Here is a 20,991-nt window from a genome sequence, read left to right as displayed (position 1 = left end):
CTGGTATAGAAAGTTCCAATATTGGAAAATCAATGATTATTTCTTATTTTTTTTTTTTTTTGCTTACTTTAATTTTTTCAAAAAGATTAATAAGACATTCCAAAAAACATTAGAAAACAGGCAAATTTACCTTAAAATGAACGTATACCAAAGAAAAAAAATGTAAAATCATTTCATGTATTCAACGATTGTGAAAAACCATTTACATAATAATTAGCAGGCGCTGTGGCTTAGTTGGTTAAAGCGCCTGTCTCGTAAACAGGAGATCCTGGGTCCAAATCCCAGCAGTGCCTCTTAAAAAAAAGTATCACATATGCACCAGTATGTTGGTCCATATCAAAGTCTGATAAAAACATCATCCTGGTAGAAAAAATTCCAATAATGGAAAATCATTCTTTATTTCTTTCTTTTTTTTTTTTTGCTTACTTTATTTTTTTCTAAAAGATTAATAAAACATTCCAAAAAACAATAGAAAACAGGCAGATTTGCCTTAAAATGAACGTATACCACAGAAATTTTTTTAAAATCATTTGATGTATTCAACGATTGTGAAAAACCATTTACATCATAATTAGCAGGCGCTGTGGCTTAGTTGGTTAAAGCGCCTGTCTCGTAAACAGGAGATCCTGGGTCCAAATCCCAGCAGTGCCTCTTAAGAAAAGTATCACATATGCACCACTATGTTGGTCCATATCAAAGTCTGATAAAAACATCATCCTGGTAGAGAAAAATTCCAATAACAGAAAATCATTGATAACTTTATTTTTATTTTTTGCTTACTTTAATTTTTTCAACAATATTAATAAGACATTCCAAAAAACATTAGAAAACAGGCAGATTTGCCTTAAAATGAACCTATACCAAAGATAAAAAATTTAAAATCATTTGATGTATTCAACGATTGTGAAAAACAATTTACATCATAATTAGCAGGCGCTGTGGCTTAGTTGGTTAAAGCGCCTGTCTAGTAAACAGGAGATCCTGGGTCCAAATCCCAGCAGTGCCTCATAAAAAAAGTATCACATAAATACCAGCACATCAGTCAATATTGAAGTCTGATAAGAACCTTATCCTGGTATAGAAAGTTCCAATAATGGAAAATCATTGATTATTTTATTTTTATTTTTTGTTTACTTTAATTTTTTCAAAAAGATTAATAAGACATTCCAAAAAACAATAGAAAACAGGCAGATTTGCCTGAAAATGAACGTATACCACAGAAATTTTTTTAAAATCATTTGATGTATTCAACGATTTTGAAAAACCATTTACATCACAATTATCAGGCGCTGTGGCTTAGTTGGTTAAAGCGCCTGTCTAGTAAACAGGAGATCCTGGGTCCAAATCCCAGCAGAGCCTCTTAAAAAAAGTATCACAAATGCACCAGTATGTTGGTCCATATCAAAGTCTGATAAAAACATCATCCTGGTAGAGAAAATTCCAATAATGGAAAATCCTTGATTATTTCTAATTATTTTTTTTATTTTTTTTTTGCTTACTTTAATTTTTTTTAAAAGATTAATAAGACATTCCAAAAAAATATTAGAAAACAGGCAGTTTTATCTTAAAATGAACGTACACCAAAGAAAAAAACTTAAAATCATTTAATGTATTCAACGATTGTGAAAAACCATTTACATCACAATTAGCAGGCACTGTGGCTTAGTTGGTTAAAGCGCCTGTCTAGTAAACAGGAGATCCTGGGTCCAAATCCCAGCAGTGCCTCTTAAGAAAAGTATCACATATACACCAGTATGTTTGTCCATATCAGAGTCTGATAAAAACATCATCCTGGTAGAGAAAATTCCAATAATGGAAAATCATTGATAATTTCTAATTATTTTTATTTTTTATTTTTTGCTTACTTTAATTTTTTCAACAATATTAATAAGACATTCCAAAAAACATTAGAAAACAGGCAGATTTACCTTAAAATGAACCTATACCAAAGAAAAAAAATTTAAAATCATTTGATGTATTCAACGATTGTGAAAAACCATTTACATCATAATTAGCAGGCGCTGTGGCTTAGATGGTTAAAGCGCCTGTCCAGTAAACAGGAGATCCTGGGTCCAAATCCCAGCAGTGCCTCTTAAAAAAAGTATCACATAAATACCAGCACATCAGTCAATATTGAAGTCTGATAAGAACATTATCCTGGTATAGAAAATTCCAATATTGGAAAATCAATGATTATTTCTTATTTTTTATTTTTTTTGCTTACTTTAATTTTTTCAAAAAGATTAATAAGACATTCCAAAAAACATTAAAAAAACAGGCAGATTTACCTTAAAATGAACGTATACCAAAGATAAAAAATTTAAAATCATTTGATGTATTCAACGATTGTGAAAAACCATTTACATCATAATTAGCAGGCGCTGTGGCTTAGTTGGTTAAAGCGCCTGTCTAGTAAACAGGAGATCCTGGGTCCAAATCCCAGCAGTGACTCTTAAGAAAAGTATCACATGTGCACCAGTATGTTGGTCCATATCAAAGTCTGATAAAAACATCATGCTGGTAGTGAAAAATTCCAATAATGGAAAATCATTGATTATTTCTAATTAATTTTTTTATTTATTTTTTGCTTACTTTATTTTTTTCAAAAAAGGATTAATAAAACATTCCAAAAAACATTAGAAAACACGCAGATTTACCTTAAAATGAACCTATACCAAAGAAAAAAACTTAAAATCATTTCATGTATTCAACGATTGTGAAAAACCATTTACATCATAATGAGCAGGCTCTGTGGCTTAGTTGGTTAAAGCGTCTGTCTAGTAAACAGGAGATCCTGGGTCCAAATCCCAGCAGTGCCTCTTAAGAAAAGTATCACATATGTACCAGCATATCAGACAATATTGAAGTCTGATAAGAACATTATTCTGGTAGAGGAAATTCCAATAATGGGAAATCCTTGATTATTTCTTATTATGTTTTTTCTTTTTTGCTTTCTTTCATTTTTAAAAAAAGATTAATAAGACATTACAAAAAACATTAGAAAACAGACAGATTTGCCTTAAAATGAACGTATACCAAAGATAAAAAATTTAAAATCATTTGATGTATTCATCTATTGTGAATAACCATTTACATCATAATTAACAGGCGCTGTGGCATAGTTGGTTAAAGCGCCTGTCTCGTAAATAGGAGATCCTGGGTTCAAATCCCAGCAGTGCCTCTTAAGAAAAGTATCACATATGCACCAGTATGTTGGTCCATATCAAAGTCTGATAAAAACATCATCCTGGTAGAGAAAAATTCCAATAATGGAAAATCATTAATTACTTTATTTTTATTTTTTGCTTACTTTAATTTTTTCAACAATATAAATAAGACATTCCAAAAAACATTAGAAAACAGGCAGATTTGCCTTAAAATGAACGTATACCAAAGATAAAAAATTTAAAATCATTTGATGTATTCAACGATTGTGAAAAACCATTTACATCATAATTAGCAGGCGCTGTGGCTTAGTTGGTTAAAGCGCCTGTCTAGTAAACAGGAGATCCTGGGTCCAAATCCCAGCAGTGCCTCATAAAAAAAGTATCACATAAATACCAGCACATCAGTCAATATTGAAGTCTGATAAGAACATTATCCTGGTATAGAAAATTCCAATATTGGAAAATCAATGATTATTTCTAATTATTTTTTATTTTTTTTGCTTACTTTAATTTTTTCAAAAAGATTAATAAGACATTCCAAAAAACATTAGAAAACAGGCAGATTTACCTTAAAATGAACGTATACCAAAGAAAAAAAATGTAAAATCATTTGATGTATTCAACGATTGTGAAAAACCATTTACATCACAATTAGCAGGCGCTGTGGCTTAGTTGGTTAAAGCGCCTGTCTAGTAAACAGGATATCCTGGGTCCAAATCCCAGCAGTGCCTCTTAAGAAAAGTATCACATATGCGCCAGTATGTTGGTCCATATCAAAGTCTGATAAAAACATCATCCTGGTAGAGAAAATTCCAATAATGGAAAATCATTCATTATTTCTTTCTTTTTTTTTTTTTTTGCTTACTTTAATTTTTTCTAACAGATTAGTAAGACATTCCAAAAAAACATTAGAAACTAGGCAGATTTACCTGAAAATGTACCTATACCAAAGAAAAAAACTTAAAAACATTTGATGTATTCATCTATTGTGAATAACCATTTACATCATAATTAACAGGCGCTGTGGCATAGTTGGTTAAAGCGCCTGTCTCGTAAACAGGAGATCCTGGGTTCAAATCCCAGCAGTGCCTCTTAAGAAAAGTATCACATATGCACCAGTATGTTGGTCCATATCAAAGTCTGATAAAAACATCATCCTGGTAGAGAAAAATTCCAATAATGGAAAATCATTAATTACTTTATTTTTATTTTTTGCTTACTTTAATTTTTTCAACAATATAAATAAGACATTCCAAAAAACATTAGAAAACAGGCAGATTTGCCTTAAAATGAACGTATACCAAAGATAAAAAATTTAAAATCATTTGATGTATTCAACGATTGTGAAAAACCATTTACATCATAATTAGCAGGCGCTGTGGCTTAGTTGGTTAAAGCGCCTGTCTAGTAAACAGGAGATCCTGGGTCCAAATCCCAGCAGTGCCTCATAAAAAAAGTATCACATAAATACCAGCACATCAGTCAATATTGAAGTCTGATAAGAACATTATCCTGGTATAGAAAATTCCAATATTGGAAATTCAATGATTATTTCTAATTATTTTTTATTTTTTTTGCTTACTTTAATTTTTTCAAAAAGATTAATAAGACATTCCAAAAAACATTAGAAAACAGGCAGATTTACCTTAAAATGAACGTATACCAAAGAAAAAAAATGTAAAATCATTTGATGTATTCAACGATTGTGAAAAACCATTTACATCATAATTAGCAGGCGCTGTGGCTTAGTTGGTTAAAGCGCCTGTCTAGTAAACAGGATATCCTGGGTCCAAATCCCAGCAGTGCCTCTTAAGAAAAGTATCACATATGCGCCAGTATGTTGGTCCATATCAAAGTCTGATAAAAACATCATCCTGGTAGAGAAAATTCCAATAATGGAAAATCATTCATTATTTCTTTCTTTTTTTTTTTTTTTGCTTACTTTAATTTTTTCTAACAGATTAGTAAGACATTCCAAAAAAACATTAGAAACTAGGCAGATTTACCTGAAAATGTACCTATACCAAAGAAAAAAACTTAAAATCATTTGATGTATTCAACGATTGTGAAAAACCATTTACATCATAATTAGCAGGCGCTGTGGCATAGTTGGTTAAAGCGCCTGTCTAGTAAACAGGAGATCCTGGGTCCAAATCCCAGCAGTGCCACTTAAAAAAAGTATCATATATGCACCAGTATGTTGGTCCATATCAAAGTCTGATAAAAACATCATCCTGGTAGAGAAAATTCCAATAATGGAAAATCATTGATTCTTTTATTTTTATTTTTTGCTTACTTTAATTTTTTCAAAAATATTAATAAGACATTCCAAAAAACATTAGAAAACAGGCAGATTTGCCTTAAAATGAACGCATACCAAAGATAAAAAATTTAAAATCATTTGATGTATTCAACGATTGTGAAAAACCATTTACATCATAATTAGCAGGCACTGTGGCTTAGTTGGTTAAAGCGCCTGTCTCGTAAACAGGAGATCCTGGGTCCAAATCCCAGCAGTGCCTCATAAAAAAAGTATCACATAAATACCAGCACATCAGTCAATATTGAAGTCTGATAAGAACATTATCCTGGTATAGAAAATTCCAATATTGGAAATTCAATGATTATTTCTAATTATTTTTTATTTTTTTTGCTTACTTTAATTTTTTCAAAAAGATTAATAAGACATTCCAAAAAACATTAGAAAACAGGCAGATTTACCTTAAAATGAACGTATACCAAAGAAAAAAAATGTAAAATCATTTGATGTATTCAACGATTGTGAAAAACCATTTACATCATAATTAGCAGGCGCTGTGGCTTAGTTGGTTAAAGCGCCTGTCTAGTAAACAGGATATCCTGGGTCCAAATCCCAGCAGTGCCTCTTAAGAAAAGTATCACATATGCGCCAGTATGTTGGTCCATATCAAAGTCTGATAAAAACATCATCCTGGTAGAGAAAATTCCAATAATGGAAAATCATTCATTATTTCTTTCTTTTTTTTTTTTTTTGCTTACTTTAATTTTTTCTAACAGATTAGTAAGACATTCCAAAAAAACATTAGAAACTAGGCAGATTTACCTGAAAATGTACCTATACCAAAGAAAAAAACTTAAAATCATTTGATGTATTCAACGATTGTGAAAAACCATTTACATCATAATTAGCAGGCGCTGTGGCTTAGTTGGTTAAAGTGCCTGTCTAGTAAACAGGAGATCCTGGGTCCAAATCCCAGCAGTGCCACTTAAAAAAAGTATCATATATGCACCAGTATGTTGGTCCATATCAAAGTCTGATAAAAACATCATCCTGGTAGAGAAAATTCCAATAATGGAAAATCATTGATTCTTTTATTTTTATTTTTTGCTTACTTTAATTTTTTCAAAAATATTAATAAGACATTCCAAAAAACATTAGAAAACAGGCAGATTTGCCTTAAAATGAACGCATACCAAAGATAAAAAATTTAAAATCATTTGATGTATTCAACGATTGTGAAAAACCATTTACATCATAATTAGCAGGCACTGTGGCTTAGTTGGTTAAAGCGCCTGTCTCGTAAACAGGAGATCCTGGGTCCAAATCCCAGCAGTGCCTCTTAAGAAAAGTATCACATAAAAACCAGCACATCAGTCAATATTGAAGTCTGAAAAGAACATTATCCTGGTAGAGAAAATTCCAATAATGGAAAATCAATGATTATTTCTTATTTATTTTTTTTTTGCTTACTTTAATCTTTTCAAAAAGTTTAATAAGACATTCCAAAAAACATTAGAAAACAGGCAGATTTACCTTAAAATGAACCTATACCAAAGAAAAAAACTTAAAATCATTTCATGTATTCAACGATTGTGAAAAACCATTTACATCACAATTAGCAGGCTCTGTGGCTTAGTTGGTTAAAGCTTCTGTCTAGTAAACAGGAGATCCTGGGTCCAAATCCCAGCAGTGCCTCTCACGAAAAGTATCACATATGCACCAGTATGTTGGTCCATATCAAAGTGTGATTAAAAACATCATCCTGGTAGAGAAAATTCCAATAATGTAAAATCATTGATTAATTTATTTTTATTTTTTGCTTACTTTAATTTTTTCAAAAAGATTAATAAGACATTCCAAAAAACAATAGAAAACAGGCAGATTTGCCTTAAAATGAACGTATACCACAGAAAAAAATGTAAAATCATTTGATGTATTCAACGATTGTGAAAGACCATTTACATCATAATTAGCAGGCGCTGTGGCTTAGTTGGTTAAAGCGCCTGTCTAGTAAACAGGAGATCCTGGGTCCAAATCCCAGCAGTGCCTCATAAAAAAAGTATCACATAAATACCAGCACATCAGTCAATATTGAAGTCTGATAAGAACATTATCCTGGTATAGAAAATTCCAATATTGGAAAATCAATGATTATTTCTTATTTTTTATTTTTTTTGCTTACTTTAATTTTTTCAAAAAGATTAATAAGACATTACAAAAAACATTAGAAAACAGGCAGATTTACCTTAAAATGAACGTATACCAAAGAAAAAAAATGTAAATCATTTGATGTATTCAACGATTGTGAAAAACCATTTACATCATAATTAGCAGGCGCTGTGGCTTAGTTGGTTAAAGCGCCTGTCTAGTAAACAGGAGATCCTGGGTCCAAATCCCAGCAGTGCCTCTTAAGAAAAGTATCACATATGCACCACTATGTTGGTCCATATCAAAGTCTGATAAAAACATCATCCTGGTAGAGAAAAATTCCAATAACAGAAAATCATTGATAACTTTATTTTTATTTTTTGCTTACTTTAATTTTTTCAACAATATTAATAAGACATTCCAAAAAACATTAGAAAACAGACAGATTTGCCTTAAAATGAACGTATACCAAAGAAAAAAATTTAAAATCATATGATGTATTCAACGATTGTGAAAGACCATTTACATCACAATTAGCAGGCGCTGTGGCTTAGTTGGTTAAAGTGCCTGTCTAGTAAACAGGAGATCCTGGGTCCAAATCCCAGCAGTGCCTCATAAAAAAAGTATCACATAAATACCAGCACATCAGTCAATATTGAAGTCTAATAAGAACATTATCCTGGTATAGAAAATTCCAATATTGGAAAATCAATGATTATTTCTTATTTTTTATTTTTTTTGCTTACTTTAATTTTTTCAAAAAGATTAATAAGACATTCCAAAAAACATTAGAAAACAGGCAGATTTACCTTAAAATGAACGTATACCAAAGAAAAAAAATGTAAATCATTTGATGTATTCAACGATTGTGAAAAACCATTTACATCATAATTAGCAGGCGCTGTGGCTTAGTTGGTTAAAGCGCCTGTCTAGTAAACAGGAGATCCTGGGTCCAAATCCCAGCAGTGCCTCCTAAGAAAAGTATCACATATGTACCAGCATATCAGACAATATTGAAGTCTGATAAGAACATTATTCTGGTAGAGGAAATTCCAATAATGGGAAATCCTTGATTATTTCTTATTATGTTTTTTCTTTTTTGCTTTCTTTCATTTTTAAAAAAAGATTAATAAGACATTCCAAAAAACATTAGAAAACAGACAGATTTGCCTTAAAATGAACGTATACCAAAGAAAAAAATTTAAAATCATATGATGTATTCAACGATTGTGAAAGACCATTTACATCACAATTAGCAGGCGCTGTGGCTTAGTTGGTTAAAGTGCCTGTCTAGTAAACAGGAGATCCTGGGTCCAAATCCCAGCAGTGCCTCTTAAGAAAAGTATAACATATGCACCAGTATGTTGGTTCATATCAAAGTGTGATTAAAAACAGCATCCTGGTAGAGAAAATTCCAATAATGTAAAATCATTGATTAATTTATTTTTATTTTTTGCTTACTTTAATTTTTTCAAAAAGATTAATAAGACATTCCAAAAAACAATAGAAAACAGGCAGATTTGCCTTAAAATGAACGTATACCACAGAAAAAAATGTAAAATCATTTGATGTATTCAACGATTTTGAAAAACCATTTACATCACAATTATCAGGCGCTGTGGCTTAGTTGGTTAAAGCGCCTGTCTAGTAAACAGGAGATCCTGGGTCCAAATCCCAGCAGTGCCTATTAAGAAAAGTATCACATATGCACCAGTATGTTGGTCCATATCAAAGTCTGATAAAAACATTATCTTGGTAGAGAAAATTCCAATATTGGAAAATCAATGATTATTTCTAATTATTTTTTTAATTTATTTTTTGCTTACTTAAATTTTTTCAACAATATCAATAAGACATTCCAAAAAACATTAGAAAACAGGCAGATTTACCTTAAAATGAACGTATACCAAAGAAAAAAAATGTAAAATCATTTGATGTATTCAACGATTGTGAAAAACCATTTACATCATAATTAGCAGGCGCTGTGGCTTAGTTGGTTAAAGCGCCTGTCTAGTAAACAGGAGATCCTGGGTCCAAATCCCAGCAGTGCCTCTTAAGAAAAGTATCACATATGCACCACTATGTTGGTCCATATCAAAGTCTGATTAAAAACATCATCCTGGTAGAGAAAAATTCCAATAATGGAAAATCATTAATTACTTTATTTTTATTTTTTGCTTACTTTAATTTTTTCAACAATATTAATAAGACATTCCAAAAAACATTAGAAAACAGGCAGATTTGCCATAAAATGAACGTATACCAAAGATAAAAAATTTAAAATCATTTGATGTATTCAACGATTGTGAAAAACCATTTAAATCATAATTAGCAGGCGCTGTGGCTTAGTTGGTTAAAGCGCCTGTCTAGTAAACAGGAGATCCTGGGTCCAAATCCCAGCAGTGCCTCATAAAAAAAGTATCACATAAATACCAGCACATCAGTCAATATTGAAGTCTGATAAGAACATTATCCTGGTATAGAAAGTTCCAATATTGGAAAATCAGTGATTATTTCTTATTTTTTATTTTTTTTGCTTACTTTAATTTTTTCAAAAAGATTGATAAGACATTCCAAAAAACATTAGAAAACAGGCAGATTTGCCTTAAAATGAACGTTTACCAAAGATAAAAAATTTAAAATCATTTGATGTATTCAACGATTGTGAAAAACCATTTACATCATTATTAGCAGGCGCTGTGGCTTAGTTGGTTAAAGCGCCTGTCTAGTAAACAGGAGATCCTGGGTCCAAATCCCAGCAGTGCCTCATAAAAAAAGTATCACATAAATACCAGCACATCAGTCAATATTGAAGTCTGATAAGAACATTATCCTGGTATAGAAAATTCCAATATTGGAAATTCAATCATTATTTCTAATTATTTTTTATTTTTTTTGCTTACTTTAATTTTTTCAAAAAGATTAATAAGACATTCCAAAAAACATTAGAAAACAGGCAGATTTACCTTAAAATGAACGTATACCAAAGAAAAAAAATGTAAAATCATTTGATGTATTCAACGATTGTGAAAAACCATTTACATTATAATTAGCAGGCGCTGTGGCTTAGTTGGTTAAAGCGCCTGTCTAGTAAACAGGAGATCCTGGGTCCAAATCCCAGCAGTGCCTCTTAAGAAAAGTATCACATATGCACCAGTATGTTGGTCCATATCAAAGTCTGATAAAAACATCATCCTGGTAGAGAAAATTCCAATAATGGAAAATCATTCATTATTTCTTTCTTTTTTTTTTTTTTTGCTTACTTTAATTTTTTCAAAAATATTAATAAGACATTCCAAAAAACATTAGAAAACAGGCATATTTGCCTTAAAATGAACCTATACCAAAGATAAAAAATTTAAAATCATTTGATGTATTCAACGATTGTGAAAAACCATTTACATCATAATTAGCAGGCGCTGTGGCTTAGTTGGTAGAAGCGCCTGTCTCATAAACAGGAGATCCTGGGTCCAAATCCCAGCAGTGCCTCTTAAGAAAAGTATCACATAAATACCAGCACATCAGTCAATATTGAAGTCTGAGAAGAACATTATCCTGGTATAGAAAATTCCAATAATGGAAAATCAATGATTATTTCTTTTTTTTTTTTTTTTTGCTTACTTTAATCTTTTCAAAAAGATTAATAAGACATTCCAAAAAACATTAGAAAACAGGCAGATTTACCTTAAAATGAACCTATACCAAAGAAAAAAACTTAAAATCATTTCATGTATTCAACGATTGTGAAAAACCATTTACATCATAATGAGCAGGCTCTTTGGCTTAGTTGGTTAAAGCTTCTGTCTAGTAAACAGGAGATCCTGGGTCCAAATCCCAGCAGTGACTCTTAAGAAAAGTATCACATATGTACCAGCATATCAGACAATAATGAAGTCTGATAAGAACATAATTCTGGTAGAGGAAATTCCAATAATGGAAAATCCTTGATTATTTCTTATTTTTTATTTTTTTTGCTTACTTTAATTTTTTCAAAAAGATTAATAAGACATTCCAAAAAACATTAGAAAAAAGGCAGATTTACCTTAAAATGAACGTATACCAAAGAAAAAAAATGTAAAATCATTTGATGTATTCAACGATTGTGAAAAACCATTTACATCATAATTAGCAGGCGCTGTGGCTTAGTTGGTTAAAGCGCCTGTCTAGTAAACAGGAGATCCTGGGTCCAAATCCCAGCAGTGCCTCTTAAGAAAAGTATCACATATGCACCAGTATGTTGGTCCATATCAAAGTCTGATAAAAACATCATCCTGGTAGTGAAAAATTCCAATAATGGAATATCATTGATTATTTCTAATTATTTATTTATTTATTTTTTGCTTACTTTAATTTTCAAAAAGATTAATAAGACATTCCAAAAAACATTAGAAAACACGCAGATTTACCTTAAAATGAACCTATACCAAAGAAAAAAACTTAAAATCATTTGATGTGTTCAACGATTGTGAAAAACCATTTACATCATAATTAGCAGGCGCTGTGGCTTAGTTGGTTAAAGCGCCTGTCTAGTAAACAGGAGATCCTGGGTCCAAATCCCAGCAGTGCCTCTTAAGAAAAGTATCACATATGTACCAGCATATCAGACAATATTGAAGTCTGATAAGAACATTATTCTGGTAGAGGAAATTCCAATAATGGGAAATCCTTGATTATTTCTTATTATGTTTTTTCTTTTTTGCTTTCTTTCATTTTTAAAAAAAGATTAATAAGACATTACAAAAAACATAACATAATCATCACATATGCACCAGTATGTTGGTCCATATCAAAGTCTGATTAAAAACATCATCCTGGTAGAGAAAAATTCCAACAATGGAAAATCATTGATTCTTTTATTTTTATTTTTTGCTTACTTTAATTTTTTCAACAATATTAATAAGACATTCCAAAAAACATTAGAAAACAGGCAGATTTGCCTTAAAATGAACCTATACCAAAGATAAAAAATTTAAAATCATTTGATGTATTCAACGATTGTGAAAAACCATTTACATCATAATTAGCAGGCGCTGTGGCTTCGTTGGTTAAAGCGCCTGTCTAGTAAACAGGAGATCCTGGGTCCAAATCCCAGCAGTGCCTCTTAAGAAAAGTATCATATATGCACCAGTATGTTGGTCCATATCAAAGTCTGATTAAAACATCATCTTGGTAGAGAAAATTCCAATAATGGAAAATCATTGATTCTTTTATTTTTATTTTTTGCTTACTTTAATTTTTTCAAAAATATTAATAAGACATTCCAAAAAACATTAGAAAACAGGCAGATTTACCTTAAAATGAACGTATACCAAAGAAAAAAAATGTAAAATCATTTGATGTATTCAACGATTGTGAAAAACCATTTACATCATAATTAGCAGGCGCTGTGGCTTAGTTGGTTAAAGCGCCTGTCTAGTAAACAGGAGATCCTGGGTCCAAATCCCAGCAGTGCCTCTTAAGAAAAGTATCACATATGCACCACTATGTTGGTCCATATCAAAGTCTGATAAAAACATCATCCTGGTAGAGAAAAATTCCAATAACAGAAAATCATTGATAACTTTATTTTTATTTTTTGCTTACTTTAATTTTTTCAACAATATTAATAAGACATTCCAAAAAACATTAGAAAACAGACAGATTTGCCTTAAAATGAACGTATACCAAAGAAAAAAATTTAAAATCATATGATGTATTCAACGATTGTGAAAGACCATTTACATCACAATTAGCAGGCGCTGTGGCTTAGTTGGTTAAAGTGCCTGTCTAGTAAACAGGAGATCCTGGGTCCAAATCCCAGCAGTGCCTCTTAAGAAAAGTGTAACATATGCACCAGTATGTTGGTTCATATCAAAGTGTGATTAAAAACATCATCCTGGTAGAGAAAAATTCCAATAATGGAAAATCATTAATTACTTTATTTTTATTTTTTGCTTACTTTAATTTTTTCAACAATATTAATAAGACATTCCAAAAAACATTAGAAAACAGGCAGATTTGCCATAAAATGAACGTATACCAAAGATAAAAAATTTAAAATCATTTGATGTATTCAACGATTGTGAAAAACCATTTAAATCATAATTAGCAGGCGCTGTGGCTTAGTTGGTTAAAGCGCCTGTCTAGTAAACAGGAGATCCTGGGTCCAAATCCCAGCAGTGCCTCATAAAAAAAGTATCACATAAATACCAGCACATCAGTCAATATTGAAGTCTGATAAGAACATTATCCTGGTATAGAAAGTTCCAATATTGGAAAATCAATGATTATTTCTTATTTTTTATTTTTTTTGCTTACTTTAATTTTTTCAAAAAGATTGATGACATTCCAAAAAACATTAGAAAACAGGCAGATTTACCTTAAAATGAACGTATACCAAAGAAAAAAAATGTAAAATCATTTGATGTATTCAACGATTGTGAAAAACCATTTACATCATAATTAGCAGGCGCTGTGGCTTAGTTGGTTAAAGAGCATGTCTAGTAAACAGGAGATCCTGGGTCCAAATCCCAGCAGTGCCTCTTAAAAAAAGTATCACATATGCACCAGTATGTTGGTCCATATCAAAGTCTGATAAAAACATCATCCTGGTAGAAAAAATTCCAATAATGGAAAATCATTCATATATTTCTTTCTTTCTTTTTTTTTTTTTGCTTACTTTATTTTTTTCTAAAAGATTAGTAAGACATTCCAAAAAAACATTAGAAACTAGGCAGATTTACCTGAAAATGAACGTATACCAAAGAAAAAAAATCATTTGATGTATTCAACGATTGTGAAAAACCATTTACATCATAATTAGCAGGCGCTGTGGCTTAGTTGGTTAAAGCGCCTGTCTAGTAAACAGGAGATCCTGGGTCCAAATCCCAGCAGTGCCTCTTAAGAAAAGTATCATATATGCACCAGTATGTTGGTCCATATCAAAGTCTGATAAAAACATCATCCTGGTAGAGAAAATTCCAATAATGGAAAATCATTGATTCTTTTATTTTTATTTTTTGCTTACTTTAATTTTTTCAAAAATATTAATAAGACATTCCAAATAAATATTAGAAAACAGGCAGTTTTATCTTAAAATGAACGTACACCAAAGAAAAAAACTTAAAATCATTTAATGTATTCAACGATTGTGAAAAACCATTTACATCACAATTAGCAGGCGCTGTGGCTTAGTTGGTTAAAGCGCCTGTCTAGTAAACAGGAGATCCTGGGTCCAAATCCCAGCAGTGCCTCTTAAGAGAAGTATCACATAAATACCAGCACATCAGTCAATATTGAAGTCTGAGAAGAACATTATCCTGGTATAGAAAATTCCAATAATGGAAAATCAATGATTATTTCTTTTTTTTTCTTTTTTTGCTTACTTTAATCTTTTCAAAAAGATTAATAAGACATTCCAAAAAACATTAGAAAAAAGGGAGATTTACCTTAAAATGAACCTATACCAAAGAAAAAAACTTAAAATCATTTCATGTATTCAACGATTGTGAAAAACCATTTACATCATAATGAGCAGGCTCTTTGGCTTAGTTGGTTAAAGCTTCTGTCTAGTAAACAGGAGATCCTGGGTCCAAATCCCAGCAGTGACTCTTAAGAAAAGTATCACATATGTACCAGCATATCAGACAATATTGAAGTCTGATAAGAACATAATTCTGGTAGAGGAAATTCCAATAATGGAAAATCCTTGATTATTTCTTATTTTTTATTTTTTTTGCTTACTTTAATTTTTTCAAAAAGATTAATAAGACATTCCAAAAAACATTAGAAAACACGCAGATTTACCTTAAAATGAACCTATACCAAAGAAAAAAACTTAAAATCATTTGATGTGTTCAACGATTGTGAAAAACCATTTACATCATAATTAGCAGGCGCTGTGGCTTAGTTGGTTAAAGCGCCTGTCTAGTAAACAGGAGATCCTGGGTCCAAATCCCAGCAGTGCCTCTTAAGAAAAGTATCACATATGCGCCAGTATGTTGGTCCATATCAAAGTCTGATAAAAACATCATCCTGGTAGAGAAAAATTCCAATAATGGAAAATCATTGATTCTTTTATTTTTATTTTTTGCTTACTTTAATTTTTTCAAAAAAGGATTAATAAGACATTCCAAAAAACATTAGAAAACAGGCAGATTTACCTTAAAATGAACGTATACCAAAGAAAAAAACTTAAAATCATTTGATGTATTCAACGATTGTGAAAAACCATTTACATCATAATGAGCAGGCTCTGTGGCTTAGTTGGTTAAAGCGCCTGTCTAGTAAACAGGAGATCCTGGGTCCAAATCCCAGCAGTGCCTCTTAAGAAAAGTATCACATATGTACCAGCATATCAGACAATATTGAAGTCTGATAAGAACATTATTCTGGTAGAGGAAATTCCAATAATGGGAAATCCTTGATTATTTCTTATTATGTTTTTTCTTTTTTGCTTTCTTTCATTTTTAAAAAAAGATTAATAAGACATTACAAAAAACATAACATAATCATCACATATGCACCAGTATGTTGGTCCATATCAAAGTCTGATTAAAAACATCATCCTGGTAGAGAAAAATTCCAACAATGGAAAATCATTGATTCTTTTATTTTTATTTTTTGCTTACTTTAATTTTTTCAACAATATTAATAAGACATTCCAAAAAACATTAGAAAACAGGCAGATTTGCCTTAAAATGAACCTATACCAAAGATAAAAAATTTAAAATCATTTGATGTATTCAACGATTGTGAAAAACCATTTACATCATAATTAGCAGGCGCTGTGGCTTCGTTGGTTAAAGCGCCTGTCTAGTAAACAGGAGATCCTGGGTCCAAATCCCAGCAGTGCCTCTTAAGAAAAGTATCATATATGCACCAGTATGTTGGTCCATATCAAAGTCTGATTAAAACATCATCTTGGTAGAGAAAATTCCAATAATGGAAAATCATTGATTCTTTTATTTTTATTTTTTGCTTACTTTAATTTTTTCAAAAATATTAATAAGACATTCCAAAAAACATTAGAAAACAGGCAGATTTACCTTAAAATGAACGTATACCAAAGAAAAAAAATGTAAAATCATTTCATGTATTCAACGATTGTGAAAAACCAGTTACATCATAATTAGCAGGCGCTGTGGCTTAGTTGGTTACAGCGCCTGTCTAGTAAACAGGAGATCCTGGGTCCAAATCCCAGCAGTGCCTCTTAAAAAAAGTATCACATATGCACCAGTATGTTGGTCCATATCAAAGTCTGATAAAAACATCATCCTGGTAGAGAAAATTCCAATAATGGAAAATCCTTGATTGTTTCTAATTATTTTTTTTATTTATTTTTTGCTTACGTTAATTTTCTTAAAAAGATTAATAAGACATTCCAAATAAATATTAGAAAACAGGCAGTTTTATCTTAAAATGAACGTACACCAAAGAAAAAAACTTAAAATCATTTAATGTATTCAACGATTGTGAAAAACCATTTACATCACAATTAGCAGGCGCTGTGGCTTAGTTGGTTAAAGCGCCTGTCTAGTAAACAGGAGATCCTGGGTCCAAATCCCAGCAGTGCCTCTTAAGAAAAGTATCACATATGTACCAGCATATAGGACAATATTGAAGTCTGATAAGAACATTATTCTGGTAGAGAAAATTCCAATAATGGAAAATCATTGATTATTTCTTTTTTTTTTTTTTTGCTTACTTTATTTTTTCTAAAAGATTAATAAGACATTCCAAAAAAACATTAGAAAACAGGCAGATTTACCTTAAAATGAACCTATACCAAAGAAAAAAAACTTAAAATCATTTCATGTATTCAACGATTGTGAAAACCATTTACATCATAATTAGCAGGCGCTGTGGTTTAGTTGGTTACAGCGCCTGTCTAGTAAACAGGAGATCCTGGGTCCAAATCCCAGCAGTGCCTCTTAAAAAAAGTATCACATATGCACCAGTATGTTGGTCCATATCAAAGTCTGATAAAAACATCATCCTGGTAGAGAAAATTCCAATAATGGAAAATCATTGATTCTTTTATTTTTATTTTTTGCTTACTTTAATTTTTTCAAAAATATTAATAAGACATTCCAAAAAACATTAGAAAACAGGCAGATTTGCCTTAAAATGAACGTATACCAAAGATAAAAAATTTAAAATCATTTGATGTATTCAACGATTGTGAAAAACCATTTACATCATAATTAGCAGGCGCTGTGGCTTAGTTGGTTAAAGCGCCTGTCTAGTAAACAGGAGATCCTCAGTCCAAATCCCAGCAGTGCCTCTTAAGAAAAGTATCACATAAATACCAGCACATCAGTCAATATTGAAGTCTGATAAGAACATTATCCTGGTATAGAAAGTTCCAATATTGGAAAATCAATGATTATTTCTTATTTTTTATTTTTTTTGCTTACTTTAATTTTTTCAAAAAGATTAATAAGACATTCCAAAAAACATTAGAAAACAGGCAGATTTACCTTAAAATGAACGTATACCAAAGAAAAAAAAATGTAAAATCATTTCATGTATTCAACGATTGTGAAAAACCATTTACATCATAATTAGCAGGCGCTGTGGCTTAGTTGGTTAAAGCGCCTGTCTAGTAAACAGGAGATCCTGGGTCCAAATCCCAGCAGTGCCTCTTAAGAAAAGTATCACATATGTACCAGCATATAGGACAATATTAAAGTCTGATAAGAACATTTTTCTGGTAGAGAAAATTCCAATAATGGAAAATCATTGATTATTTCTTTTTTTTTTTTTTTTTTTTGCTTACTTTATTTATTCTAAAAGTTTAATAAGACATTCCAAAAAAACATTAGAATCCAGGCAGATTTACCTGAAAAAGAACTTATACCAAAGAAAAAAACTTAAAAACATTTGATGTCTTCAACGATTGTGAAAAACCATTTACATCATAATTAGCAGGCGCTGTGGCTTAGTTGGTTAAAGCGCCTGTCTAGTAAACAGGAGATCCTCAGTCCAAATCCCAGCAGTGCCTCTTAAGAAAAGTATCACATATACACCAGTATGTTGGTCCATATCAAAGTCTGATTAAAAACATCATCCTGGTAGAGAAAAATTCCAATAATGGAAAATCATTAATTATTTTATTTTTATTTTTTGCTTACTTTAATTTTTTCAACAATATTAATAAGACATTCCAAAAAACATTAGAAAACAGGCAGATTTGCCTTAAAATGAACGCATACCAAAGATAAAATATTTAAAATCATTTGATGTATTCAACGATTGTGAAAAACCATTTACATCATAATTAGCAGGCGCTGTGGCTTAGATGGTTAAAGCGCCTGTCTAGTAAACAGGAGATCCTGGGTCCAAATCCCAGCAGTGCCTCTTAAGAAAAGTATCACATATGCGCCAGTATGTTGGTCCATATCAAAGTCTGATAAAAACATCATCCTGGTAGAGAAAAATTCCAATAATGGAAAATCATTGATTCTTTTATTTTTATTTTTTGTTTACTTTAATTTTTTCAAAAATATTAATAAGACATTCCAAAAAACATTAGAAAACACGCAGATTTACCTTAAAATGAACCTATACCAAAGAAAAAAACTTAAAATCATTTGATGTATTCAACGATTGTGAAAAACCATTTACATCATAATGAGCAGGCTCTGTGGCTTAGTTGGTTAAAGCGCCTGTCTAGTAAACAGGAGATCCTGGGTCCAAATCCCAGCAGTGCCTCTTAAGAAAAGTATCACATATGTACCAGCATATCAGACAATATTGAAGTCTGATAAGAACATTATTCTGGTAGAGGAAATTCCAATAATGGGAAATCCTTGATTATTATGGCCCGCAGCAGTCATAGACTGCAAGGACCATATTGTAACTGGTACGAGGGTCGAACACTCAGAAAGTCCAAAACGTCAAAAAAACGCGTCAAAACGCCAAAAAATGGGGTCAAAAGTCGCCCAAAGCACAAAACGACACGACAATTGTGTAACGCAACAAAAATAGACACACACACGCACAACAACACCGCACAAACGACAAAATTGTAGTCGCAAAAATGACGACAAAAACACGAAAACGCCTCAAAAAGCCCTCAAACGACGGGTTTAAAGCCAAAAAGACATGCCCAGCCTATAGTAAAAGACAGGCCGCATTGAAATACATAGGCCACCTGACTGCAAAAACTTCTATATTGTTTCTGCTTCGTTTCATTATTATGGCCCGCAGCAGTCATAGACTGCAAGGACCATATTGTAACTGGTACGAGGGTCGAACACTCAAAAAGGTCCAAAACGTCAAAAAAACGCGTCCAAACGCCAAAAAATGGGGTCAAAAGTCGCCCAAAGCACAAAACAACACGACAATTGTGTAACGCAACAAAAATACACACACACACGCACAACACCAACGCAAAAACGTAAAAATTGTAGTCGCAAAAATGACGACAAAAACACAAAAAAGCCCCAAAAAGCCCTCAAAAGACAGGTTTAAAGCCAAAAAGACATGCCCAGCCTATAGTAAAAGACAGGCCGCATTGAAATACATAGGAAATCCTAACCGCAAAAACTTCTATATTGTTTTTCGAATGTTTATTATTATTATTATGGCCCGCAGCAGTCATAGACTGCAAGGACCATATTGTAACTGCTACGAGGGTCGAACACTCAAAAAGTCCAAAACGTCAAAAAAACGCGTCAAAACGCCAAAAAATTGGGTCAAAAGTCACCCAAAGCACACAACGACATGACAATTGTGTAACGCAACAAAAATATACACACACACGCACAACACACCCGCACAAACGTCAAAATTGTAGTCGCAAAAATGACGACAAAAACACAAAAAAGCCCCAAAAAGCCCTCAAAAGACAGGTTGAAAGCCAAAAAGACATGCCCAGCCTATAGTAAAAGACAGGCCGCATTGAAATACATAGGCCACCTGACTGCAAAAACTTCTATATTGTTTCTGCTTTGTTTCATTATGGCCCGCAGCACTCACAGAGTGCAAGGACCATATTGTAACTGGTACGAGGGTCGAACACTCAAAAAGGTCCAAAACGTCAAAAAAACGCGTCAAAACGCCAAAAAATGGGGTCAAAAGTCGCCCAAAGCACACAACGACACGACAATTGTGTAACGCAACAAAAATACACACACACACGCACAACACCAACGCAAAAACGACAAAATTGTTGTCGCAAAACCGACGACAAAAACCCAAAAAAGCCCCAAAAAGCCCTCAAAAGACGGGTTTAAAGCCAAAAACACATGCCCAGCCTATAGTAAAAGACAGGCCGCATTGAAATACATAGGCCACCTGACTGCAAAAACTTCTATATTGTTTCTGCTTTGTTTCATTATTATTATTATTATGGCCCGCAGCAGTCATAGACTGCAAGGACCATATTGTAACTGGTACGAGGGTCGAACACTCAAAAAGGTCCAAAACGTC

The 20,991-nt window shown here is 31.9% G+C and overlaps 48 non-coding genes across 48 annotated transcripts; all 48 read left to right on the top strand.

Moving 5' to 3' along the window:
• The first annotated feature begins 219 nt into the window (after nt 1-219).
• Nucleotides 220-293, top strand: trnat-cgu (transfer RNA threonine (anticodon CGU)). The gene has a single exon. It is a non-coding gene; the product is annotated as a tRNA-Thr (tRNA).
• A 284-nt stretch (nt 294-577) lies between these two features.
• Nucleotides 578-651, top strand: trnat-cgu (transfer RNA threonine (anticodon CGU)). The gene has a single exon. It is a non-coding gene; the product is annotated as a tRNA-Thr (tRNA).
• Nucleotides 652-932: 281 nt separating this feature from the next.
• trnat-agu (transfer RNA threonine (anticodon AGU)) lies at nt 933-1,006 on the top strand. Its single transcript has one exon. It is a non-coding gene; the product is annotated as a tRNA-Thr (tRNA).
• Nucleotides 1,007-1,285: 279 nt separating this feature from the next.
• trnat-agu (transfer RNA threonine (anticodon AGU)) lies at nt 1,286-1,359 on the top strand. Its single transcript has one exon. It is a non-coding gene; the product is annotated as a tRNA-Thr (tRNA).
• A 292-nt stretch (nt 1,360-1,651) lies between these two features.
• trnat-agu (transfer RNA threonine (anticodon AGU)) lies at nt 1,652-1,725 on the top strand. The gene has a single exon. It is a non-coding gene; the product is annotated as a tRNA-Thr (tRNA).
• A 292-nt stretch (nt 1,726-2,017) lies between these two features.
• On the top strand, nt 2,018-2,091 carry trnat-agu (transfer RNA threonine (anticodon AGU)). The gene has a single exon. It is a non-coding gene; the product is annotated as a tRNA-Thr (tRNA).
• Nucleotides 2,092-2,377: 286 nt separating this feature from the next.
• trnat-agu (transfer RNA threonine (anticodon AGU)) lies at nt 2,378-2,451 on the top strand. The gene has a single exon. It is a non-coding gene; the product is annotated as a tRNA-Thr (tRNA).
• A 294-nt stretch (nt 2,452-2,745) lies between these two features.
• On the top strand, nt 2,746-2,819 carry trnat-agu (transfer RNA threonine (anticodon AGU)). Its single transcript has one exon. It is a non-coding gene; the product is annotated as a tRNA-Thr (tRNA).
• A 288-nt stretch (nt 2,820-3,107) lies between these two features.
• Nucleotides 3,108-3,181, top strand: trnat-cgu (transfer RNA threonine (anticodon CGU)). The gene has a single exon. It is a non-coding gene; the product is annotated as a tRNA-Thr (tRNA).
• A 281-nt stretch (nt 3,182-3,462) lies between these two features.
• Nucleotides 3,463-3,536, top strand: trnat-agu (transfer RNA threonine (anticodon AGU)). Its single transcript has one exon. It is a non-coding gene; the product is annotated as a tRNA-Thr (tRNA).
• Nucleotides 3,537-3,824: 288 nt separating this feature from the next.
• trnat-agu (transfer RNA threonine (anticodon AGU)) lies at nt 3,825-3,898 on the top strand. Its single transcript has one exon. It is a non-coding gene; the product is annotated as a tRNA-Thr (tRNA).
• A 286-nt stretch (nt 3,899-4,184) lies between these two features.
• On the top strand, nt 4,185-4,258 carry trnat-cgu (transfer RNA threonine (anticodon CGU)). The gene has a single exon. It is a non-coding gene; the product is annotated as a tRNA-Thr (tRNA).
• A 281-nt stretch (nt 4,259-4,539) lies between these two features.
• trnat-agu (transfer RNA threonine (anticodon AGU)) lies at nt 4,540-4,613 on the top strand. The gene has a single exon. It is a non-coding gene; the product is annotated as a tRNA-Thr (tRNA).
• Nucleotides 4,614-4,901: 288 nt separating this feature from the next.
• trnat-agu (transfer RNA threonine (anticodon AGU)) lies at nt 4,902-4,975 on the top strand. The gene has a single exon. It is a non-coding gene; the product is annotated as a tRNA-Thr (tRNA).
• Nucleotides 4,976-5,261: 286 nt separating this feature from the next.
• Nucleotides 5,262-5,335, top strand: trnat-agu (transfer RNA threonine (anticodon AGU)). Its single transcript has one exon. It is a non-coding gene; the product is annotated as a tRNA-Thr (tRNA).
• Nucleotides 5,336-5,615: 280 nt separating this feature from the next.
• Nucleotides 5,616-5,689, top strand: trnat-cgu (transfer RNA threonine (anticodon CGU)). Its single transcript has one exon. It is a non-coding gene; the product is annotated as a tRNA-Thr (tRNA).
• Nucleotides 5,690-5,977: 288 nt separating this feature from the next.
• trnat-agu (transfer RNA threonine (anticodon AGU)) lies at nt 5,978-6,051 on the top strand. The gene has a single exon. It is a non-coding gene; the product is annotated as a tRNA-Thr (tRNA).
• Nucleotides 6,052-6,337: 286 nt separating this feature from the next.
• trnat-agu (transfer RNA threonine (anticodon AGU)) lies at nt 6,338-6,411 on the top strand. Its single transcript has one exon. It is a non-coding gene; the product is annotated as a tRNA-Thr (tRNA).
• A 280-nt stretch (nt 6,412-6,691) lies between these two features.
• On the top strand, nt 6,692-6,765 carry trnat-cgu (transfer RNA threonine (anticodon CGU)). Its single transcript has one exon. It is a non-coding gene; the product is annotated as a tRNA-Thr (tRNA).
• Nucleotides 6,766-7,048: 283 nt separating this feature from the next.
• trnat-agu (transfer RNA threonine (anticodon AGU)) lies at nt 7,049-7,122 on the top strand. The gene has a single exon. It is a non-coding gene; the product is annotated as a tRNA-Thr (tRNA).
• A 280-nt stretch (nt 7,123-7,402) lies between these two features.
• Nucleotides 7,403-7,476, top strand: trnat-agu (transfer RNA threonine (anticodon AGU)). Its single transcript has one exon. It is a non-coding gene; the product is annotated as a tRNA-Thr (tRNA).
• Nucleotides 7,477-7,760: 284 nt separating this feature from the next.
• On the top strand, nt 7,761-7,834 carry trnat-agu (transfer RNA threonine (anticodon AGU)). The gene has a single exon. It is a non-coding gene; the product is annotated as a tRNA-Thr (tRNA).
• A 280-nt stretch (nt 7,835-8,114) lies between these two features.
• Nucleotides 8,115-8,188, top strand: trnat-agu (transfer RNA threonine (anticodon AGU)). Its single transcript has one exon. It is a non-coding gene; the product is annotated as a tRNA-Thr (tRNA).
• A 284-nt stretch (nt 8,189-8,472) lies between these two features.
• On the top strand, nt 8,473-8,546 carry trnat-agu (transfer RNA threonine (anticodon AGU)). The gene has a single exon. It is a non-coding gene; the product is annotated as a tRNA-Thr (tRNA).
• A 287-nt stretch (nt 8,547-8,833) lies between these two features.
• On the top strand, nt 8,834-8,907 carry trnat-agu (transfer RNA threonine (anticodon AGU)). The gene has a single exon. It is a non-coding gene; the product is annotated as a tRNA-Thr (tRNA).
• A 280-nt stretch (nt 8,908-9,187) lies between these two features.
• trnat-agu (transfer RNA threonine (anticodon AGU)) lies at nt 9,188-9,261 on the top strand. The gene has a single exon. It is a non-coding gene; the product is annotated as a tRNA-Thr (tRNA).
• Nucleotides 9,262-9,553: 292 nt separating this feature from the next.
• Nucleotides 9,554-9,627, top strand: trnat-agu (transfer RNA threonine (anticodon AGU)). Its single transcript has one exon. It is a non-coding gene; the product is annotated as a tRNA-Thr (tRNA).
• A 282-nt stretch (nt 9,628-9,909) lies between these two features.
• trnat-agu (transfer RNA threonine (anticodon AGU)) lies at nt 9,910-9,983 on the top strand. Its single transcript has one exon. It is a non-coding gene; the product is annotated as a tRNA-Thr (tRNA).
• A 285-nt stretch (nt 9,984-10,268) lies between these two features.
• Nucleotides 10,269-10,342, top strand: trnat-agu (transfer RNA threonine (anticodon AGU)). The gene has a single exon. It is a non-coding gene; the product is annotated as a tRNA-Thr (tRNA).
• A 288-nt stretch (nt 10,343-10,630) lies between these two features.
• On the top strand, nt 10,631-10,704 carry trnat-agu (transfer RNA threonine (anticodon AGU)). Its single transcript has one exon. It is a non-coding gene; the product is annotated as a tRNA-Thr (tRNA).
• A 286-nt stretch (nt 10,705-10,990) lies between these two features.
• trnam-cau (transfer RNA methionine (anticodon CAU)) lies at nt 10,991-11,064 on the top strand. Its single transcript has one exon. It is a non-coding gene; the product is annotated as a tRNA-Met (tRNA).
• Nucleotides 11,065-11,706: 642 nt separating this feature from the next.
• Nucleotides 11,707-11,780, top strand: trnat-agu (transfer RNA threonine (anticodon AGU)). The gene has a single exon. It is a non-coding gene; the product is annotated as a tRNA-Thr (tRNA).
• A 289-nt stretch (nt 11,781-12,069) lies between these two features.
• trnat-agu (transfer RNA threonine (anticodon AGU)) lies at nt 12,070-12,143 on the top strand. Its single transcript has one exon. It is a non-coding gene; the product is annotated as a tRNA-Thr (tRNA).
• A 458-nt stretch (nt 12,144-12,601) lies between these two features.
• trnat-agu (transfer RNA threonine (anticodon AGU)) lies at nt 12,602-12,675 on the top strand. Its single transcript has one exon. It is a non-coding gene; the product is annotated as a tRNA-Thr (tRNA).
• A 280-nt stretch (nt 12,676-12,955) lies between these two features.
• trnat-agu (transfer RNA threonine (anticodon AGU)) lies at nt 12,956-13,029 on the top strand. Its single transcript has one exon. It is a non-coding gene; the product is annotated as a tRNA-Thr (tRNA).
• Nucleotides 13,030-13,309: 280 nt separating this feature from the next.
• On the top strand, nt 13,310-13,383 carry trnat-agu (transfer RNA threonine (anticodon AGU)). The gene has a single exon. It is a non-coding gene; the product is annotated as a tRNA-Thr (tRNA).
• A 282-nt stretch (nt 13,384-13,665) lies between these two features.
• Nucleotides 13,666-13,739, top strand: trnat-agu (transfer RNA threonine (anticodon AGU)). The gene has a single exon. It is a non-coding gene; the product is annotated as a tRNA-Thr (tRNA).
• Nucleotides 13,740-14,379: 640 nt separating this feature from the next.
• trnat-agu (transfer RNA threonine (anticodon AGU)) lies at nt 14,380-14,453 on the top strand. Its single transcript has one exon. It is a non-coding gene; the product is annotated as a tRNA-Thr (tRNA).
• A 280-nt stretch (nt 14,454-14,733) lies between these two features.
• On the top strand, nt 14,734-14,807 carry trnat-agu (transfer RNA threonine (anticodon AGU)). The gene has a single exon. It is a non-coding gene; the product is annotated as a tRNA-Thr (tRNA).
• A 641-nt stretch (nt 14,808-15,448) lies between these two features.
• trnat-agu (transfer RNA threonine (anticodon AGU)) lies at nt 15,449-15,522 on the top strand. Its single transcript has one exon. It is a non-coding gene; the product is annotated as a tRNA-Thr (tRNA).
• A 282-nt stretch (nt 15,523-15,804) lies between these two features.
• Nucleotides 15,805-15,878, top strand: trnat-agu (transfer RNA threonine (anticodon AGU)). Its single transcript has one exon. It is a non-coding gene; the product is annotated as a tRNA-Thr (tRNA).
• Nucleotides 15,879-16,336: 458 nt separating this feature from the next.
• Nucleotides 16,337-16,410, top strand: trnat-agu (transfer RNA threonine (anticodon AGU)). The gene has a single exon. It is a non-coding gene; the product is annotated as a tRNA-Thr (tRNA).
• Nucleotides 16,411-16,690: 280 nt separating this feature from the next.
• Nucleotides 16,691-16,764, top strand: trnat-agu (transfer RNA threonine (anticodon AGU)). The gene has a single exon. It is a non-coding gene; the product is annotated as a tRNA-Thr (tRNA).
• A 292-nt stretch (nt 16,765-17,056) lies between these two features.
• On the top strand, nt 17,057-17,130 carry trnat-agu (transfer RNA threonine (anticodon AGU)). The gene has a single exon. It is a non-coding gene; the product is annotated as a tRNA-Thr (tRNA).
• A 281-nt stretch (nt 17,131-17,411) lies between these two features.
• On the top strand, nt 17,412-17,485 carry trnat-agu (transfer RNA threonine (anticodon AGU)). Its single transcript has one exon. It is a non-coding gene; the product is annotated as a tRNA-Thr (tRNA).
• A 640-nt stretch (nt 17,486-18,125) lies between these two features.
• Nucleotides 18,126-18,199, top strand: trnat-agu (transfer RNA threonine (anticodon AGU)). The gene has a single exon. It is a non-coding gene; the product is annotated as a tRNA-Thr (tRNA).
• A 642-nt stretch (nt 18,200-18,841) lies between these two features.
• Nucleotides 18,842-18,915, top strand: trnat-agu (transfer RNA threonine (anticodon AGU)). The gene has a single exon. It is a non-coding gene; the product is annotated as a tRNA-Thr (tRNA).
• Nucleotides 18,916-19,195: 280 nt separating this feature from the next.
• Nucleotides 19,196-19,269, top strand: trnat-agu (transfer RNA threonine (anticodon AGU)). The gene has a single exon. It is a non-coding gene; the product is annotated as a tRNA-Thr (tRNA).
• The last annotated feature ends 1,722 nt before the right edge of the window (nt 19,270-20,991 follow it).

Source organism: Oryzias latipes, chromosome 15, assembly GCF_053564925.1.
Source record: "Oryzias latipes strain Hd-rR chromosome 15, Olatipes_Hd-rR_3.1".
Taxonomy (NCBI): Eukaryota; Metazoa; Chordata; class Actinopteri; order Beloniformes; family Adrianichthyidae; genus Oryzias; species Oryzias latipes.
Note: the sequence above shows the minus strand (reverse complement) of the source record. Positions and strands in the feature narration are given on the sequence as shown.